Source organism: Macrobrachium nipponense, chromosome 11 (genome assembly GCF_015104395.2).
Source record: "Macrobrachium nipponense isolate FS-2020 chromosome 11, ASM1510439v2, whole genome shotgun sequence".
In the NCBI taxonomy this organism is placed as follows: Eukaryota; Metazoa; Arthropoda; class Malacostraca; order Decapoda; family Palaemonidae; genus Macrobrachium; species Macrobrachium nipponense.
In genome coordinates, this window is record NC_061087.1 from 77,711,875 (window position 1) to 77,717,997 (window position 6,123).

Here is a 6,123-nt window from a genome sequence, read left to right on the forward strand (position 1 = left end):
AAATAAGAAGGATATGGGATATGCCAGTGGAAATTGTACCCATAATCATAGGAACTCTAGGCACGATCCAAAATCCCTGATAAAGAACCTGGAAATCTAGGTGCCGAAGTAGCTCCAGGACTCGTGCAGAAGAGTGTGCTCCTGGAAACAGTGCACATAGTGAGAAAAGTCATGGATTGCTAAGGAGGCAGGATGCAACCCGGAACCCCACACTATAAAAGCCACCCAGTCGAATAGGATGACTGTGATAAATACAAACAAAAATAATAATTTACTACAACATTATCAGTCTAAACTTGTTAACTGACACCCCGGAATAAAATAAGAAAACTGTGAGTCATAGGTGGCAATTATTTTGAGTAAAGAGGAGGAAAATATGCCCCTTCTTGATAACAAACGTTTTGTAACTCAGACCCACATTGAAAAAACAAAGAAAGTGGTAACTGACTGATAGACTGCTTTCATACCAAACTGTTTTCACAGCAGCAAAGGTCACAGGCGACGGAAATATTTCTTTATCGCTGAGATCATTGAAGCACAAACCATATTTTCAAGAAAATAGAGAGTTAGATAATTTTTTGCTGGGGCAAAGATTATCAGTACCTTTAAGGTAAAAAGGAGAGGACGTAGCAGTTCTAAACTAATCGGTGAGTTGTTAGGAACGGCAGGTGAGTGGATGCATAAAAGATTTGTAGAGATACTACAGAAGTGCAAGAGAAGTTTTGCTGATTTTGCAAAATGAGTTAGCGATGCCAGACGCATGAGCATGGCTAATGTTATCCTTAAATAAAATAAAAACTACTTAGGTTAGAGGGCTGTAATTTGGTATGTTTGATGACTGGAGGGTGGATGATCAACGTACCAATTTGCAGCCCTCTAGCCTCAGCAGTTTTTAAGATGAGGGCGGGCAGAAAAAGTGAGGACGGGCAGACAGACAAAGCTATCTCAGTAGTTTTTTTTTTTTTTTTTTTTTTTTTTTTTTACAGAAACTAAAACCAGAACAGTTAAGAAAATCTAGAATGAGATACACGGTACCTGAAAAAAAAAAAAAAAAAAAAAACACTTTTAGAAAGGACACTTATAAAATTTGGGTTAGTGAAGGAGTTGAAATAATTGCCATAAAACAAACGGGAGTCTCAAGAAAACACATTAAAGTAAAATACGAACGGTGCATTATTCGACGCGATGTTTATGAGGCTTCACTACGAGGAAGGAAACAACACTTGAAAGTCAAGAAGGCAAAAAAATATCCTATTTTATGGTACCTCTTCTACGTAAAATTTGCAGTTTAAAGAGAGAGAGAGAGAGAGAGAGAGAGAGAGAGAGAGAGAGAGAGAGAGAGAGATAAATTCAGTACGTAGAGTTGCGTGAATAAAACCTGGAATAACTATCGCACCAACTCTGGTGTCTATTACAGATCTTGACGTATCTAATGCATACAAAGTAATGCTCGCGTTGCAAAACGTGTATACCAAGATACGTATTCTGGAAGCTCTCTTTATATGCTGCGGTGTTTGCTTCCATTGCATACGAGTTGGGGCACTGAAAGAGAGAGAGAGAGAGAGAGAGAGAGAGAGAGAGAGAGAGAGAGAGAGAGAGAGAGAGAGAGAGTAACTTTTGCTTGACAATTTCGAGAAGCACCTGGTAATTTAAAATGATAATTCCTTGTACATGGACCATGAATTAAATGTCAAGCTAACTTTTAGAAGAGAGAGAGAGAGAGAGAGAGAGAGAGAGAGAGAGAGAGAGAGAGAGAGTTGTCAAGCTATCTTTTGCTTGACAATTTCGAAGGCTACCTGACAAATTTCAACTGATAACTCCTTGTGTGCCGAAGGGTGAATTAAATAGAGAGAGAGAGAGAGAGAGAGAGAGTAACTTTTGCTTGAAAATTTCGAAAAGTACCTGGTAATTTAAAAGGATAATTCCTTGTATATGGACCATGAATTAAATGTCAAGCTAACTTATAGAAGAGAGAGAGAGAGAGAGAGAGAGAGAGAGAGAGAGAGAGAGAGAGAAACATTACCTTTAATGAATAACTGGTACAACCCAATGACATATTGAATTTGATACTCTTTTATAGTGCATATCATTGATACACTGTCACAATCCATAAAGTATCATTTACGTGCGTAGAAAGAGAGAGAAGAGAGAGAGAGAGAGAGAGAGAGAGAGAGAGAGAGAAAGCATTTTTTCCAAAACAACAACTTTGATTCCGTCGGCACCCTTTGATGTGTGGCCGAACAGCCCCTCCGCTTGCCAACTGACAAGTTTTCCTGCGTCGAAGTTTTCGTTTCCAAAAGATATTTCTCCACTTGAACATCGAGTGAGTAAATGTAGTTAAGAGGGAGGGGGGGCTAGTGGAGGGGTGACGGAGGGATTTGGAGGAGGGAAAGGGTGGGTGGGGAGGATGGGAGGCAAGGGAGGGGTCATGGGGGGGGGGGGGGGAGGGGGGGGAGGTAAAGAAGGAGACTGAAATAGGTAACAGGGAAAGGAGAAATGGAAACTCGAGGGGCCAAGTCCATTAAAGCCATCAAGAATCATGGAGGGAATTCCTTTGAAAGGCAAAACTAAAAACTAAAAAAAAAAAAAAAAATGAAAAAATCAAAACACACGTTAGTAATTCCAACATGAAAGTCGTTTGCCATTTAATCACGTTTAAAAGTATTATTTACCTCTTTTGGTGAGGCAGCAGGAGTGGAAAAACGAGTTTTGCAGCGATGGGTCTTCGGCGCCATTTTTAATTGTGGAAAATGAAATCATTATACCGTCGAAATGGTCTTTTATGTGTTCAAAGTCGTTAGGGATTTTCACTTTTTTTTTAATTTACAAAATGATGAACTTTTATGCGCCGAATTCTTTTTGATACCCGGATTTTTGCTTTATTTAAAATAGTATTCCTTGAATTCAAAGATGAAAGTGATATTTGGTTCATATTTAATGTGATGGCCTTTTATTTATATCTTGATTGGTTGGTTAATAATGTTCAGATTTTCAATTAATTTCATGTTAAATTGTCTTTTATTCAATCTACCACCTAGTGAATTTCAGCTTTTTATTGCATTCAACAATGATCTCTTTTCTGTTCGAACTAGCGAGAAAATTTCTGCTTATCATGAAATATCATCTTTTAGATTTATGCATCTTTAAGTTACGAGGGATTTATAAGTTTTAATTCAAAGAATAGTGAATTTGCCTATGTTAGAATTGGCAAAGGATACTCGTTCGACATGGAATTCTATCCCAAAGTCTTTATTATTATTATTATTATTATTATTATTATTATTATTATTATTATTATTATTATTATTATTATTATTATTATTATTTTGGAAGAAGACACTCTTTTAAACAAACACTGTTTAATGAAATGGTAGAATCCAGTGAATTAATCATGTATATTATATTTTCTACTTTTCTTATTACTCGCTTCTCTGGCTCAGCGATACTTCTTAATAATTGGCGAATGTTCATATTGCAAGAAATCTAAATAATGCTAAATGTGATATTTTATTTAGAACAAGATTTTGCTTGTCAATACTGATACCAGTATACCAATATACTGATAATACCAGTATTGACAAGCAAAATCTTGTTCTAAATGAAATATCACATTCAGCATTATTCAGATTTGTCCCAAAATGAATACTGGCCAGTTTTTAAGAAGTAACGCCGAGCCAGAGAAGCGAGTAATAAGAACAAAAATAGAAAAGATAATATATAAAAATTAATTCGCAGAATTTTGCCATTTTATTCAACAGTATCATTATTATTATATTATTATTATTAAAAACAAATAAATAATCTTCGGGACAAAAACAAAAGGCATAGGTACATGTAAGAACACACATATTGTGATAGACGAAAGGAAAAGTGGAAAGATCGAATGAATTTTATACACACACACACATGCATATATAAATATATATATATATATATATATATATATATATATATAGTTTATATATATATATATATATATATGTTATATGCACACGATATCTATATATATATATATATATATATATATATATATATATATATATATATCTATATATATATATATATATATATATGTATGCGTGTGCAGCTAAAAATATATCTTAATATATAAATGAACAGAACAGATGAAAAGTGGACAAAAAAAAGCAAAGAGTTTCTATAAATAAAAGCGTTTGAGTTCGAGAATATTGCCCAACAAGTTCTTTCTTCTTCATGTAATCGTTCATTCACTGTGATTAGTAATCACTGATTACGTGATGAGATAAAGTTATAGAGGTGGAAGAATTTTGAAAATTTTCTTTAATCGCAAGCAATGCGAAATGCAGCAAGAAAGTTAGAATTGACGGGTGGATGGGTGAGAATGAAGAAAACATTATTTCCAATACGATTATTCACTGGTTTAGCTTTTTATGAACCTCCAAATGTGCGCACACAGTAGTTAACCGGTAGTCTGACCACGGTGAGACGCGTCGGTGGTATTTTTGGAGCCACTCCTACTGGGATATATATATATATATATATATATAGATATATATATATATATATATATATATATAAATATATAATATTATTTCCTTGGTGTTTTTAAAATGATATCTAAATAAGATTTAAATGCAATTAAAACTAACTAGTCCTAACATCACACAGTGAAAAAGATATTTCTGGAGTTCAAATTAAAAAACACCAAATAACAAATAAAGATCGACATAAAAAAAAGAAGAAATATTATCAAAGAAATAATGAAATGTCAGATACAAATCCCGCTAACGAATAGGAACAAAAATGAGGCAGAGACAAGCACTCGGCGGCATCAAACCAAACTCTTCCTCTTTTGATAATCCCGCAGAAGAAGAACCTTTCTTTACAATGCGAGACTCTGCTACGAAGACTAACAAGCAGAGCAATGAAAAGAAAACTTAAAAGTCGTTAGCTATGTTGGCTATAATTATAGAATCATTACGCGTAAAGAAAGATACAACATGGCGTGTATTTGTGTGTGTCTGTGTTCCGCTGATTTACATACGAATGCTAAAAAAGAAATCTAGAAGTGAATAGAACGGTGCTTCAGGGTGTAAACTGGAGAGCACTTCGCCGGAATGAAAATTGTCAGATAGCTCTTTTGCAAAGACTTCAAATACTCCCCTATTATTTTTGCATGAACATAAATCATCATAAATATAACTTTATAATCATGGACAAAACATAAAAAATTCTTCATAGAAGTAAATTTAGATACACTTATAAATAAGAAGGATTAAAATGAAAGAACATGGCAACACACTCTCACCCCAGCGCGCTCTCACAAATCCCGACAACTACTTGTCGTTAAGAAAGAGACGTAGAGGACACTGAATAACAATAATGATAACCAGAGAGAAAGGAGGCGACGGTCATTAAAGGAAAGTAGACCAACAGTTGCACTTACGGCGAGTTCTTAATCTCTTGTGAATCAAAGGACGAGGGCTTAAAGCCACCTCGAGGTATCAAAGGGTAAAGGCTGTGAAATCCATAGGGAGGAATTATGACTTAAAAATCTAGAGATCTTGCTTGGATCGCAGTACTGTGGTAATGACAAGAGTAATTGTCACTGCAACATTAATTATTATGATATTAACATGAAATAAATTATGGTAGGAGATATATATATATATATATATATATATATATATATATATATATATATATATATATATATATATATATATATATATATATATATATATATATAATATATATGTATATATATATATATATATATATATATATATATATATATATATATACGTATATACTGATACAACTACTAAAGTTTGAATTCGCTATATACTTCTACTCACTTATTATCCAGATGGAGGCCAAATGAGTCAAACACTTCTTTCATTTGAAAAAAAAAAAAAAGATGGTTATAAGTTGGAAATGGTAGACATTTAAAAGATTTTTATGAAAAACTGATACTCAAAATGTATGGATATACACACATATCATAATAAACATAATTATATTATATATAATATACATATATATATGTATATATATATAATATATATATATATATATAGTATATATATAGATAATATATATATATAGATATAGATATATATAGGATATATATATATATATAAT